At 33.7% G+C, this 16657-nt stretch overlaps 1 protein-coding gene across 8 annotated transcripts in view; it reads right to left on the reverse strand.

Moving 5' to 3' along the window:
- Hnf4g (hepatocyte nuclear factor 4 gamma) overlaps positions 1 to 16657 on the reverse strand; it is a 261440-nt gene that overhangs the window by 241290 nt on the left and 3493 nt on the right. For 4 of the 8 annotated variants that reach the window (XM_058584393.1, XM_058584392.1, XM_058584391.1 and 1 more), the window contains one exon: positions 10422 to 10492. The exons of 3 other annotated variants lie outside the window; for them this stretch is intronic. The gene's annotated coding sequence lies outside the window, so the exon portion shown is untranslated. Of the gene's footprint in view, positions 1 to 10421; positions 10493 to 16657 lie in introns of those variants that run through there. One more of the 8 variants, XM_046460555.2, reaches the window with a different exon arrangement.

A 16657-nucleotide genomic window follows, 5' to 3' on the forward strand; every position in this document is an offset into this window, starting at 1 on the left:
CTAGCATGCATGAGGCCAGGAGGAGGAGGAGGAGGAGGAGGAAGAGGAGAAGGAGAAAAGAGAAAAGAAAAGAAAAGAAAAAAGTAAGAAAGAAACGGTATATTTGCCATATGAATCTGTTTACATCACCTCATGCTTGAAACATCTCAGTAGTTTATCATTGCTAGGGGAAGGTAAAAACGTTAACACTATCTATAAGATTCATATTTTGACCTTTAACTCCTTCTCAAATAATATTCTTCACCAAGCTCCTTTCTCTCTTTGCATCCACTTTTTTCTTTTTTTCACATTCACGGTGTTTCACCCTGTACCACAAGATCTTTGCATATATCAGTCTCCCTATGAGGAATATCCCCCACCCTTTCTCCTTTTCCAAGTTAGTTTCCACTCATCACTTAGGTGTCATCGCAGTTCTTATTGGTGCAGATCTTTCTGTACTTTTTGGATTAGATCATATGACCTGTTGCATAGGCCATGGCATCATGTACTTCTCTTTGATAAACCTGGAGTAGTTGCAATTATTATACTGATATCTCTTTAACTCTAGATGAAAACACCATGAACACATTACTATTCCTCAGAAATTATTACTTTAAGTTGTAAAATATATTTGAAATAGGAAAAAATACATATATGTTATATATATGTGTGTGTGTGTGTGTGTGTATATATATATATATATATATATATATATATATATATATATATATATACACACACATATATATAAACATTTGTACAGGTGACAGACTAATAATATACAAAATACAAAGTGACATTTACAAAGTGAAAAAAAGAGCACTGCCTGCCTGTGAAAGGCCCATTTGTACCTTTCTCCAATTATATGCCCACTTGCCAAGTACACATCAAATAATTTAAATTCACCATCAATTTTGCTCATCATTTCTACTCTGCCCTTTATAAAACATATGTAATATTATTATCCATTACACAAGCAAAATGTGTTCATATGTTCTACTTTTTTTCTAATACACAAAAGGAGTAATAGTGTATCCTTCTCCAATTTGCTCCTCTCACCTAATGCTATGTCTTTAAGAGTTGACCATGTTGGTGGTGTGCTTCTGTACTCACTGTACAATACAGTTTTCCATTGCATATATAGAATGTAGTGTTTTACTGGTTATGTTATTGATAGACATTGATGTGGTGTGTTGATTTCTTCTATTTAAAACAATGTTGTCCTGACTGATACTGTTTTACATGCCTCTTCTCATTCATGTGTAAGATCTTGTCTAGAGTACATACCTGGGAAAAGAAATGTTGACTTAAAATGCTACACAAACCTTCAGTGTTTATTTAAATTAGTAAAATATAAGTTATTTGATATGTCATACATATATAAGTATATATTTATCGGAGTATTATATAAATTTCTGTATTTTCTATGTTGTTCTCAATACTACCTTCTATTATCTAAGTCAAAGAAGCACACACTTTAAAATTTTGACCTACTTCCTTAATTTATTCAACAAATATTTATCAAGGCACCCCACATGTGTCTTTTATATGAAAAAATACTCTTAGTGTTGTATACACTTATACCAATAGTTAATTAGAATCCGGATACTTTTCAGAAGCTCAACCATAGCCCACTTGCTGATCATCAAAAAGTAAGATTTATTTTGAAACTGAGAACCACAGGGAGATTATGAATAATAAAATACCTACATATAGCCAGTACATTGCGTGCTGTAAATTGTTGATAAATCTGTTATTAAAAGATTACTTATCACCTCACTTCTAATGTAATAGCAATATCTCTGAACATTCACTCTAAAACTTTCTTCAAAAATAAAATCGCTTAAATAACAGTATGGAAAAGAACACATAGATTGTAAATGTTTAAATCTGACTTTTGTCTTGCATTAAAAATTAATCATTACATGTCCACCCCAAACCTGGAAATTATATTACATTATGAAGTTTTAACAAGTGACTGTAATATTCCCAAGTACTATACTAAACATTAACTTACTTCGATCAGTGTCAGGGAGTTCCATAGTACTTAACCAATCATTATCTCTTCCCATCTACTCTTTTCACTAAACAACCTTTTATCCTCCAATAAATAAGAATTGCAATAATGGAAACATTGTCTGTTCTGTACCGCACCAATATTATTAAGCTTCACACCTTGGCTATAATTCAGGTGTCTTGGAGAGAGGAAAATATTTATTGCTGGCACACCCTAACAAATAAAAGCTGCTTAATGACTATGCATGACAGCCTGTTGGAATTTTTTGAAACTCACTTCCTGGTTTAGAGGCGTAACATAGTATATAAAAGAAGTGTTGATTAATTTAGAGAAAATTTTACTGTAAGATGTCCTGAAGATATAACTTACAAAAGCTTCAAATTTTTAAAACGTGTTGTTCTCACAACCTTATTTGAAAAAAAAAATGCTTTCATAATCATGCTTACTAATATACAGGAAAACACAGGATTGCTGTGTGTGGGCATGCATACCTAAACTACTTACATGAATGTAGTGTTAAACACAGTGCCAGGGTATAGCTTTAATGCATTCTTTAACTTAAAGAAGTAACTGTTTGTCAGTGGAGAATGTGTGCTCAGGACTTACAAAAGGTGAAGCGGGTACAGTGGGGAGGAGATTCTAGGCAGATACAATAGCATGAGCCATATCCATGAAGAAGGGAAATGAAGGGGTAAACCAAAATACTAACAATAATTAAAAATCCAACAATTTAGGAATATATTTTTGTGAATAAGTAATTGCATAGTTGCAAATACAGTAAATTCTGACATAAAGAAATGATCAAAAGTGTGTGTAATTTGTTGAGTTTCTAGATGATTCTAATACCACCTTCTTAAATTATTTAATCTTTCCCCTTTGAATGACAATATAATATCCTTACCAATTTACAAAATAGAAACATTTATATTCATATCTTAAATAGTTTTTTTTTATCTTAACAAATGAATATTAGCCAAACATATATATTTGGAAAATGTACCTTAAAATTTCTGTTAATGAGATCTTAGATCCAATAAAAGAAACATAAAATATGTTCATGAAAGGTTTATTTGTGATAACCCCAAACTGAAAACAATCCAAGGGACCATCAGTGGTAGACATGGTAAATTATTTTCAGTTATTCAACCAGTCACCTACCACAGAACAAAGAGCAGTAACAAGCCGCTGATGCACTCAGTCACATAGTAAAATAGGCAAAGCCTATCTATCCAGGTAGGAGTCCAATGGTACTTTGTTGACAGCTAGAAAATGTCTCTTTGGTATACCAATGGTTACACAGTATATTCATAGGTAAATATTTGTATATACAATTAAATTTAACTACAGCTCAAAAATTTTACTCATTTAATTGTATAATCTGCTAGGCACAGAGGCACATGCCTGTAATCCCAACTACTGGGAAGGCTGCGGCAGAAGAATTGCAAGTTCAATACCAACCTGGGCAACTGAGGGAGATTCCATCTCAAAATAAAATAAAAAGGCCTGGAAATGAATTTCAGTGATAAACAGCCCCTGGGTTTAATTGCCAGTACTGCCAACAAAACAAAATAAAAAACTAAAACCAATAGAAAAATATGTCAAAGGCAGGAAAAGGCTAATTTTTTGATTTACTAAATTAACCTCTAGAAATTAGTGCTAAAAAAATGACTTTTTAAAAAAATTATATTCATGACATTTTTTACAAAATTATAAACAAGAAATAGTTAAAATCAAGCTGTATAGGGGCTGGGATATAGCTCTGTTGTCAGAGGGCTTGCCTCACATGCACAAGGCCCTGGGTTAAATCCCCAGCACCACCAAAAAACAATAAAAATAAAAAATAAAAAAATCAAGCTATATAATAATAATTTAAAAATTGGTATATTAAAATATTTCACTTACTCTTTTCCCTAAATTAGACTGTTTTAAGAATATTTAAAACTCAGCTTATCGAAGTTAGTAAGTCAGTACATTGAAATTGATAATGATTTTTCTCATCCCTCAGAAGTCTGACATTAATTTTACCTAATATTCACTGAGACCTGATTCCCACAATTCCAGCTTTAAAGAATTCAGCATAATATTATTAGCATCATCCTGTTCATATAAAAAACAATGGCACATATTTCCACACGACCTTCACAGCTAATTTAACACTTGAAACTTGGTAGATATCATGGTCACTCAAAACAGAAAAATCACAATGGGGGAGGCCTGAGGGTAGAGCTCAATGGTAGAGCAATTGCCAGTGGACTCCATCTCCAACACCACTAAAAACAACAACAATAACAACAACAACAACAACAACAACAAATCACAGTGGGGAAAATATTAGCTTTTTGGTTGAGCGTACAACAGAGCTATTATTACTTCAGCAAAAGTCTGTCATCTGGATGGGAAAAAAAATAGACATTGTCCAGTAAAATACCTTACTATTTCCCCACCCCTCACAGCATAAGTGGTAAAATACAAGGAACAGGGGAAGTTGATAGTTACCTTCTTCTGTCCACCCTCCACCCCTCACACACAGAAATAAAGGAACAAAGAACAAGAGAGTGGTATCCAGGGTCTGCACTACCAACCTTAGGAAGAAATGGAAACGCAGTGCTGCTCAGAGCCATCCCAACAGGCATGTGCGCCTGCAGGGCAGATGGTCTCTGCAAGGAACAGCCTCCACCCCCAGCAGCGGCAGCACCTGGCACCTTGCTGGAAGTGCAGGTGTTACCCCAACTTAGACAAACTGATTCAAAATTTGTGGGGGAGCTGTCCATAAATTTTCAGGATCACTAATTCCTTTGGTGATTCTGATGCCCACTAAAGGTTTTGGGGTTTTTGTTTGTTTGTTTTGTTTTGTTTTTGTTTTTTGGTACCAATGATGATTGAACCCAGGAGTGCTTATCCACTGAGCCACATCCCCAGTCCTTTTTATATTTCATTTTTTGACAGGATCTTGCTCAATTGCTTTAGAACCTGGCTAAATTGCCTCAGCCTCAGAGTCACTGAGATTACAAGCATGTGTCACTGTGCCCAGAGCCTATCAGAACTGGAAAAACTCGTGTATATGCCATACCACCTCATAACTAAATCTTTCTTTCTTTCCATATTTTTATTGGTGTATAATAGTTATACATAATGATGGGAACTTTTGTTACATATTCTTACATACATACATGTAAACAATAAAATCTGGCCAATATCACTCCCCAGCACTTCCCTCCCACCCCTCCACTCCCTCACTGGTCCCTTTCCTCTACTGATCTCCCTTTGATTTTTCACCTTTATTTTCCTTTTTCTCTCTAGCTTCCAAAGAGAGCATTGACCTTCTGAGTTTGGTTTATTTCGCTTAACATAATGATCTTAAGTTCTATCCAGTTTTCTGCAAATGACATAACTTCATTTTTCTTTATAGCCGAATAAAACTTCATTGTGTATGCATACCACATTTTCTTTATCGATTCATCTGTTAATGGACACCTACACTGATTCCATAGTTTGGCTATCGTGAATTGTGCTGCTGTAAACATGGGTATGCAGGAGCCACTATAGTATGGTGACTCTAATTCTTTAGGATAAATACAGAGGAATGGCCCAGACAGGTGGTATGGTGGCTCTATGCCTATTCTTTTGAGGAATCTCCACAACTAAATCTTAAATGTAACAAAGTCAGGCTGCACCATCAGCCTGCCAGTATAAACTAACTCCTTCCAATCCTATTTATCTTCAAACATAATTAAGATAGGATGACAGGCTTTCTGTTTTCAAAAATGTGAGGAAGTACTTTCCCATAAATTTATTTGTAAGTCTTTGAAAACACAAAGCTAATGTATATAATCTAAAAGACCAATTCGAAGTTACATTGTCATAAAATTAAATTTTAAAAAATCCCAGACAATGGAGGAGTGGTATAGATTGAACCTCCTTTGCATAATAGCCTTTAGATTTGGACTAACCAACAGGGGAACTGCTAGTCCACATGTGGATACAGAACATTTGAACTGTGACTACTAGAAATTGAGATGTTCTGCATGTGTAAACAATGCACCAGATTTTTGAAGATTTACTATAAAGAATATAAAAGATCTCACTAATAATTTCTACATTTAAACTGATTTCACACTGAAATGCTTATATTCTTATTTTATCAGGATACATAAAACAGCATTAAAATGTTTTTCTTTTGTTTCTATTTTATTTTTCTTTTGCAATATAGCTATGAGAAAAACTTAAAAGCACATAAAGGGTTAAATTATACTTGTATAGATTAGTGCTGCTTTAGAGCTCAAAACTATCACTTAGCAATAATGATATTTCAATCCAAATGAAAAATTATGCCCCAAAATACAAATTTTCAAGTTATATATGGAATAAAGAGCACATTGGACATTTTTTTTTTTACCTTATTAAACACTTAGTATCCTGATTTCCTTTCTTCTCCCTTGGCCTTTGGTTTTATCTTTTTCTGACTACATTACTCAAGCCTTCTGAAACCTTCCAGACAGCTGGGCCTGTTTGGTTGTTGGCAGTCATCAATAAACATGGAAGATGTACACAAATTAGAGGGAACTCAGAAATTAACAACTAACAGGTGAGGATACACTCGTGTGATGTTTATGTCTAGGAGGTAGGAATAAGTTTGGAAGGAGTATCCAAAGTACAACAGGAAACCAGTTGGATGATTTTAAGTGACAAAATGACATGTTTTTACTTATGTTTTAAGAAAGTCACCTTTGGCCAGGTGCTTACCTATAATTTTAGCTACTGGGAAGGCTGACGCTGGAGGACACCAAATTCAAGGACAGACTCAGCAGGTTATCGAGACTCTATATCAAAATAAATGGTGGCCCACACCCAGCAGCTCAGGAGGCTGAGGCAGGAGGATGCCAGTTCAAACCCAGCCTCAGCAACAGCGAGGCACTAAGCAACTCAGTAAGACCCTGTCTTTTAATACAATACAAAATTGGACTGGGGATGTGGCTCAGAGGTGGAGTGCCCATTCTTCAATCCCCAGTAGCCCCTTGCCAAAAAAGTAAGTAAATAAATACAAAGGGCTGGGGATGTAGCTCAGTGGTAGAGGGTCCCTAGATTCAATCTCCAGTACTGTAAAAATAAACAAACAAATAAATAAATAAATAATTGTCATTCTTTAAAACTGAGAGCAGATAATATAATCTGCTAGAGTTGTCTAGATAACCCAATAAATGTGGCTTGGAGAATATAGTAACAGGGAAAGTAGAAAATCTGAGGCTCATTCAGAGTCAATATTGGTATATCTCTAAGATACTAAATTAATAGAAGGTATGAGAAAAAGATAAAAATAAGAAAAATCCCAGGTTTAAGTGAAAAACTAAGAGAGTTTTTTTTTTCTTTCTTTCTAATACCTGCTCCCAATGTCATAAGATGAGATTAAAATTCATGGGGAAGAAAAAAGTATTTCTATTTATAGAAACAACTATCCACTATCAGATATGATGATGAGTGGTACTTATTTATTTTGTTTCATTTAAGATTCTCAGGAACACTATGGAAGTAGATGGTAGCACTATAGATGAGATGGGCAACTACAGCCCAAAGGAGTCACACTGCTTGTCAAAGTTCTCCCAGGCAGCTCAGCCTGCAGTCTAATTCCCACTTCCCAAAAGGCTTTACACCAAGGACTTAATGATTTTCTCTAAGTTGATATACTACTGCTCCTAAGATTTTATTGCAAGATGGCTAAAGACATAACCCAGCTCACCATTTTTACTTTTAAAACAGATTCACTGCAGTGAGTGCACTGTTCCAAATAGCTGTGATTTGCAATTACCTATACTGTTAGCAAAATTAAAGTGTTTGAAAGAGTGAGCCACAGAGCTTTTACTGCCATCAGAGCTGTTAGGATTCTACCTGAAAAACTCTATAACAATCTGTTTAATGCATAACTTCAAATACAGAAACTGCCCTTTGTACCTTCAAGGCTGTGTGTATTTGTTTCTCTCAATCAGGGCAGAGGGGATGCCACCATGGGTAAGCATCTCTTGAAATTGGTCTGACATGTTAGCAGTTTTGCTAGCAGCACAAACAGTATTCTGCTGGGGATTTCTTTTCCATTTATTCAGCTTTATTCATCATTCAGTTTACCTGCCTCTGAATTATCATATGTGTAAATTCAACACTTCAACTCAACCCATAAAAATTAAAGTGATGCATAAATGCTGGCACAAGGATCTGGACCCAGCAGAGTAGGACACACAAAATCTGCAAAAAGGACACACAAAATCTTTCTCCAAAATGTAGTCTCTGTCCTACTTTACAGTTCAGATTACTTTGGCATTGCTTATTTTAATTTCTGATAGTTTCAGTAATACAAACAATACCCACTGAACTTCCCTCTGTGCTATTTAATCAAATACTGCATCATTCACTCGAAGGCCAAGATGAGGAAATAGTTGTTCATATATAAGAGGTAGACAGTAAAAACAAAAACAAACAAACAAAATATTAAAAGAACAGACATTTCTAGGTTATTCATGACAGATTCTTTTTATATTCTCTTCAGTATTTTCGGATATCATCTTAAAGCAACATCAGTTTCGCATTTTGACTTAGCTGGAGGAACTGGTCTAAAGGAAAGAGACAGGAAGCCAACAATGAGAGAAATGTAGATCAGGGTGGGTGTTAAGAGAGAGGAAGAGGGCTAGGGATGTAACTAAGGGGCAGAGTACTTACCTATAGCATGTATACTTTGTATAGGGCCTTGGATTAGAACCCCAGCAGCAGCAGGAAAGAAAAAGAAAAAGAAAAGAAAGAAAAACAGAGAAAGGTGTCAACATAAATGTTTTGGGTTCTAAATGTTTGGACTGGGTTGATTTAATATATAGTCTAAAACAAATATATGCATTGCCCATAAGAAAGATTTAAAATATCTAAAATTATAATAAAGACTAAATCACTTTATGGTTACCCTGTAGTTATGGGATGAATGGCGTGTCTCCCTCAACCCCTACACCCAATTCATATGTTGAAGTCCTAACTCCCAACATCTTAGAATATGACTGTATTTGCAGATAGGGCCTTTACAGAGATAATTAGGGTAAAAGTGAGGTCATATGAGTGGGCCCTAATCCAACCTGACTAGTGTCCTTATAAAAAGAGATTAAGACACATACAATCACAAAGCAAAGAAGGCCATCTGTAAACCAAACAGAGAGGCCTCAGAAGAAACCAAATCTGCTGACACCTTAATCTTGGACTTCCAAATCCCAGAACTGTGAAAAAACAAATTTCTATAGTTTAAGCTGCCCAGTCTATGGAATTATGATTGACAGCCCTACTACACTATTAGAGCTACCTAAGAAAATAATTTAACTTATTCTTTTTCTAAGTAGGATAAAGGAATGATTTTGAGGTAAGTTCAGTATATTTTCCCCAATATCTGTAATAAATTATACAAAAAGATGATATGACATATGATCTCCTCAGCTACAGAAAGGAACTGACATAATTCTAAATTTTACTAATGTACCACATTATGATCCTATTTTCTTCATTTTTTAAAATTATCTTTGCTTGTTCTGAGCATTATCTCCCTTTTGCTTTTGTTTCACTTTATTTTAAATAGACAAATTGTTCAAGAAATAATAATTGTCAGAAAGCTACTTATAATAAATAATGAAAAATATAAGGTATCATCATGAATGCTTAGACTCTGTTTTTAGTCTAATTAAATTTGGAATGAAAAAGCTCATATATTTGGAATCTAAATATAAATGTGGATATAATAATACATTAGTGTATTATTTGTATGTAATAAACACATGTATGTATTTTTATTAGTATCCTAGATAAGTGATTTGCATATTACAACTTACCATAAAACAACTTAAGTCTGATTTTTTTTTTTTGTATTTTTTCCCAAACAGTATCCTAAACTCTAAGGATCCTATTAATTCTTTAAATCTCTTAAACCATTACATATTTTGAATGTAACACTCATTCGGAAACTCCCACCTAATTGAATTATAATCTTCTTTTATCAAAAATGCATTTTTATCACACCTATTTGTTTCAAATTAATCAGTTCAATTTTACAAACCAAATGGCAGGGTTTGAACTCATTTATAACAAAAAATGTGCTTTGTGTAGATGGAAAAACACAAAGTTATTCAAAATTATTCTGGCTTAAATGTTACATATTATATATAATACAACATACTATGCACGCAGAATACTTATTCTCCATTTCAAGTACAGTGTTTAAGGCTGTTTGAGGATATATATCAAAAATATACTCTACTTAGATGACAATTACTTTGTGAGTTACACAAGTTTTAACTTTCTGGGAATCCATGCACAAGTGGAAAAAAATATGATCATTAAAATTCATAAAGCCACATGGTAACAGAAAATAGTTCAATATAAATTACACGTTATACACAAATATACTCACTTTTCCTGTTTAATGTACCCATAATGAGGAGACTTTCAGGAAGCAGAATTCTTTCTTTGGAAAGGTGTTGACTAATTAATATAAGAAAGAAAGAAAAATCAGCTTTTAAGACTCCTAGGCTCTTCAATTGTAAATGTTATTTCCTATTAAATTTCTTGATTAAGCAATTACTAACCAGAAGGCTTTTAAAACTAGTATTTATCAGTGATTTCTAAAAGAATGAATAGTTTATACACATTTATAATTAACTGACTATTCAAAACACTTCATTTCCGAAACTAGATGAAATTATTAAAATCAATACAAAAAGCATCATATTTTATTTCATCAAATGTATGACTATTATGATTTTTATTCCTGGTTCAATAAATTAGTTTCAATTGAAAACTCAAGTTCAGTGTTTTACAAACTATGCTAACATGCCTCCTTGATTCATATTAAATGCTGACACTAGCTATGAAGTCTGATGAGTGCTTAATTTTTCCTTGACTCTGTTTCCTCATCTATGTTATAAAAATAGCAATGGTTTATATCTTATAGTTATTGTAAAGATTAAGTGATTAAACATATGTGCAGACCTTAGAGCCTACTACACAGAAAGTACTTAATGTTAACTGGCCAAAGTAGTTAATAATCATAGTAGTGTGTAAGCATATCAAATTAACATACATAGGTCTAAATACACAGGAATACTAACTTAATATAAAGAGTCAAGATAACAATCTTAATATTTATGAAGCATGTTTGCCCTTATGCCAGACTTTTTGCTTAGCACTCTAAATGCTGTATTATTTTTTTTAATCTTACACATTCTATGCACTGAGCAAGGTGATGCTCAGAGAAGTTGGCAAATGTGCCCAAAGCTCTATAGATTTGAACAAGTCTACTTGACTCCTGTGCCTTCATGTTTTGTTTTGTTTTGCTTTTTTATCGCCCCAAATAATCTAAAAAATGTGTACTTGAAGAGAATGATTTTGCACATAGGTTTTTTTAAAAAAAGCTCTGGCCTACAGGGCTCATCTGTAAGAAAATAGTAGATTCCATGCTAGATTTGCATGGGTATACCATACTATAATTGAATCGTTTTAAAGTGATTTTGAAATGATTTCAGTAAAGACATTCAAATAACATTCATTAATGTGTGTGTGTGTGTGTGAAGCATAATCAATTATGAATTAATTTTTTACTTTCCTTGTAGGATAATATTTGGATATGAGTAAGCCCCAAAGTTGAGAGTGTGATTATTTAAGTTACTCTGAATTACAACGTCCTTGTTTTTTTTTACCATGGGGGGAAAAAATGGGAGTTAAAAATGGGTGAAATTTAAAAAAAAAATTAAAAGGAGCAAATGAGAACATTTGGAAATTTCCAAGTGAGAGGAAGGAAAGTTTCCAAATCATGAGCCCATTGAGCATGTGATTTTACTCATGTTCCTTCAGTTGACCTAAGGTACAAATTTCATGTCAGTGATTGGGAGAAAGAAGTCAGGCCCTGAATAGAACAATGAAAACAGATTATGTTGAATCAAAAGTTTACGTTTGAAAAAGCAAGTTCTTAAAACTCCCCATGAAAAACTATAAAATTTAAAACTAAAAAAAAGAACGAACTTGGGTCAAGTGTAGTGGCACACCTATAATCCTAGCTAATCAGAAGGCTGAAGCAGGAGGATGGCAAGTTCAAGACCAGCCTTAGCAACTTAGTAAGATCTTTTTTGTATCAAAACAAAAAAGAACTGGGGATATAGGTCAGTGGTAAAGTGCTCCTGGGTTTTTCCCCAGTGCCAAAAACAGAGAGAAAGAAGGTTGTGCTATATTTTTCTTCTAGCAAACACACTAATGAAAAATATAATTTTACTGTATTTATTCATTTTCTAAATGAAGGACAACTAAAATAAAATCCAAAGAATCTAGAATTTCTTCTTGGATTTTGGAATTTTTGTAAACCACACTATTATAGCTGTGAACTATCATTTTCAAAGTTCAGCTATGTACCCCAAACTTTATCACGGCCTATTGTAATATCTGACAAGTCTTAACTGAGCTCTGCACCTTGCCCTGCTGGGTAAATGCCCTCTTGAGCATGAGCAGACCAATCCAGCTGTCACTCTTTCCTCACCTCCATTAAATTTATACACACACACACACACACACACACACTCACACACATTAGTTGAAAATTCAAAACCCCAAAACCTGCATTTAATATTGACCGTGCATGTGAAAGAATACTATCAAATATATAGCTTAATTACAGGCATCAACATTGTTATCCTATCTATATTTCTTAGTATCAGTACTCATAAAAAAGAATCTAAAATCCATAACATGACACAAAAATATCTTCATGTTCAATCTTCTTATTTTTGTAACCTCACTTTTTACCACCTTGTCATATTTCATTAATGACTGGAGCTTCATAAAATCAACTTTATCTTTTTCATTTGCAAATACTATTCCTATTTATGATCATAACACCCTTTACTCTATTTTTGTTGTTGTTGTTGTTGTTGATCAAATCTTACCCTTTGTCCAAAAAAAAATCCATGCAGGGAGAAAACATTTTCAAAGTCCATATTTTATAAAGGACTTCAAACTATAATTGTTTAGTAATAATAAAACAGTTCAATTTAAAGGGTTTGGGGATGCATAGAATTGGAAGAAAAGTTCACTAGAGAAAATTCATTCATATTATCTAAGCTCAGGAAAAGATTCTCAGCATCATTATTCACTAGGGAAGTACAAATTAACATTGCATTGAGATATCATCTCATACCTTTTACCATATCTAAAATCAGAAGATTGACACTACTAAGTGTTGATAAGGATGTGAGGAAATAAGAACTCTCAAACAGTACTGGTAGAAAGATAAAAAGGTACAACTACTTGGGAAACCAATTGGATGACTTCTTCCATATGACCTACCTAGTCTATTCCTAGCTAACTATATGAGACAAATGAAAGCATGCGTCCACATAAAAGCTTTGTACAGGAATGTTCATAGCAGTTTTATTTATAATAGCCAGATTGGAAATAAGCCAAGTGTTCATTTACAGGTAAATAAACAAATTATGGAATATCTATACAATGTCATGCTGTTCAGAAAAAAATATTTTAAACATCAAAAAAGAACTATTGATATATGCAATAATAGTAATGTATCTCAAAATAATTAGGCTGAATGAATGAAACTAACAAAACAGGAAAGAGTTCTGTAGATATAAGACAGATATAAGATGAATGAATTCCAAAGTAATTATGCTCAATAAAAAAACAAGACACAAAATCCTTTATCTGAGGTATTTTACCTGAATAATCCATATTAAATTATTCCACTTGTATATTATTCTGGAAAAGGCAACACCAGGGACAGAAACAGATAGGTGGTTGCCTGGGGTGTTTAAAGGGTGCTGACTACAAAAGGGCCCAGAGAACTTGAAGTGTGGGGGTGCAAAATGTTCTCTATCTTTATTGTAGTAGAGGTTACATAACTGTGATATTTGTTAAAATTCATTGAAATGTGTACATAAAAATATTTTTACAGAATGTAAATTTTATCTTAATAAATCTGACAAAAATAAAGAATCCATAATTTTCTCTTATATAAAATGTCTCCAGGAAAAGTGAGTAGGCCTTCCGTTACACTTCTCCAATACTTCCCCAGTACACAACAACTCCATTTGTCACAATGAGTAATCATTATTTGTATACATCCCCTATCAGACATGAGGACCATAGTAGAGAATTTAATAATTGTTTAATCCACTGTTATAGAATGAAGTGCTTACCCAATAAGATTCTTAATAAATGTTTTAATTCTATTATTGCTATTTCATTTCCCTCTCCATCACGACTATTCATTCAGTGTACACACACATACACACAAACCACATTTCAATAAAATGCCCATCTAAAAAGGAGGACAAGAATAATAACAGACTACCCTCAGCCACTTAACAGTCAATGAAAGATCATCCCACATGAAACCATGATGTGTGATAAGTTGATAAGAATCATGATAGACAAGGAATAAGATTCAATTAAATTGGAATATTCCAACAGAAGATAAAGGGAACTTTTAAAAGAGGTATTTTGAGCAAGATAAGTGGAAATTGGCTTGGAAGGATGGAGGCAGGTGAAAAATACCAGAGGTGGTAGTTGGAAATCTCCAGTCAGTAGAAGTAGCACGTTTGACGTCGCAGAGCATAGGGCTCTGAGGAACTAAAGAATCATTATTCTACTTGAAGCCTGAAGTAAGGAATTTCAAGCAAAGAGAGATGAGGCGTGGAAGAGAAATCATGGACTGCATTCTAACAAGTCTAGTGATGTGAACACACTTGGATTTGAGACTCTGGGTATTACAAAATTACAGATAGTTTTAAACGGAGAACAGATAAAATGTTTGGGTTTCTTCTCTGCATATCACTCTGCTATCTCAAGAACTGACCAGAGGCTGGTAAGACTAGAAAGGGCAAACAGTAGGTGACTGTAATAATTCTGGTTAGAAATGATAATAACTTTGCTGAAAATAAGCCAAAAGTAAAAAAAATAATATTCTTCCTAATTACTTTACAACCTGGCTCAAATGACCAAACCAACTTTAGTTTTGCTATACAAAGTTTTAATACATGAACAATTTCTAGGAATATAATAATTGAAAAACTACAAATCATGACTGACTATGGTCAAATGCACAATCTTAAAGAATATATGTGGCTTTAGGGTCAGTTTCAACCCCTCCTATTCCCTCCTCTTGCATCCTCTAAATCCTTAAATTCAGTTTAAAGACCTTCAAACATCTCTAGATTCTATCTGCTTCTCACATCTGCATCACGAATGCATTGCTGAGAGAAATTCCTATTCTTTCCCTTGTCTCTTCTCTCTCCCTCTTTAATCCAACCACCAAAAGGCTGCCAATCTTAAAAAGAAAAAGAAAAAAAAACAACAACCCAGCCTACTTAAAGACTTTTGATTTTTGATGGCTTCTCATTGCCTAGCAAACATAGCTCCAATCATTGTCACCTGCATTCAGGATTGTCAGAATCTAACCCAGTGTTCTTTCCCCATTTCATTTCTGGTCATGAATCCCACTCCAGGTGCAATCTCCTCTGCCTCAAACATGTTTCTGATTCTTCCCTACTCCAAATGTTCTAATCAGAAAACTATTAACCCTTCACTAAATCTCCCCAGGCTACTGTAGCTATGTGCATCCTTTATGCTTCAGTTTATCATAGTACTATGCTAATTATCATCATATATACTAGGTCACTTTATGTGTTAGACTTCCCAGTAGATTATTTGTGTTTGAGGCTGGGAACACTGCTTTATTTATATTTGTCTTCCAGGTACCTAGTACAATCCCTCTAACTTAATTCCTGCCAAATTAATATATAACTTTATTTGCAAACTATAATCATGACTTTTGAAAAATAAAAATGCAAATAAAAAGAAGGAAATTGCAGATTTCACAATTTTTAATTACAATAAGAAAAATTTTACAACACATTAAGCAAGCTTAGAGGAACAATATTCCAAGAGTCAGAGTATTTTTATTTTATTTTTGTAGTGCTGAGGATTGAACCCAGGGGTGCTTAACCACTGAGCCACCAACAGCTTGGTCTGGTTTCTAGGGATCCAAAAATTCTTAAAGACATATGACTTCTTCTGTAAATATAAATATAATAATCTCTAGAGGGAGGACCAATAAAAGCAGGTAATACTAAAAACTTACTATAAGTCAAGCAGTACTTTGGATGTATTATTTCAATCTATCATAACAAAGCAACACAGAGCACATATAGAGTGCTCGATATATGCCAGGCATTGTTCTAATTAATTTCTACAGATAACAACAATTCTACAATCTAGGTATTATAATTGCATACATTTAAAAAATGAGAAAACTGGGCCTCATAGAGGTTAAAAAGTTAACTCCCACTCCATTTAGTAAATAACTGAGCAGGGATAAAAACCTTTCCATCCAACAAAAATGTCTGGTTTCTTTACTTATATGCCGTGTAGGTACCTGTAAAATTGGTCATCCTCAAAGGCCTCTTCATTCCCCAAAATGATAAGTGTCATGAGGAAAGAAAAAAAATTGAACTTCTGAATTTTCTAGCAAACTATCTTGATCAAATGCAATGCAATCACAGGAATATAACATGAGCAGTTATCAGTTAATTCTACCATGTAAAGAGCATAGACTCCATGTCTTAAAATACAGAAAGGAAGTCTAGACAG

Source organism: Marmota monax, unplaced genomic scaffold (assembly GCF_021218885.2).
Source record: "Marmota monax isolate L192 unplaced genomic scaffold, Marmota_monax_Labrador192_F-V1.1 WCK01_AAM20220418_F8-fsc00063, whole genome shotgun sequence".
NCBI classification, from domain to species: Eukaryota; Metazoa; Chordata; class Mammalia; order Rodentia; family Sciuridae; genus Marmota; species Marmota monax.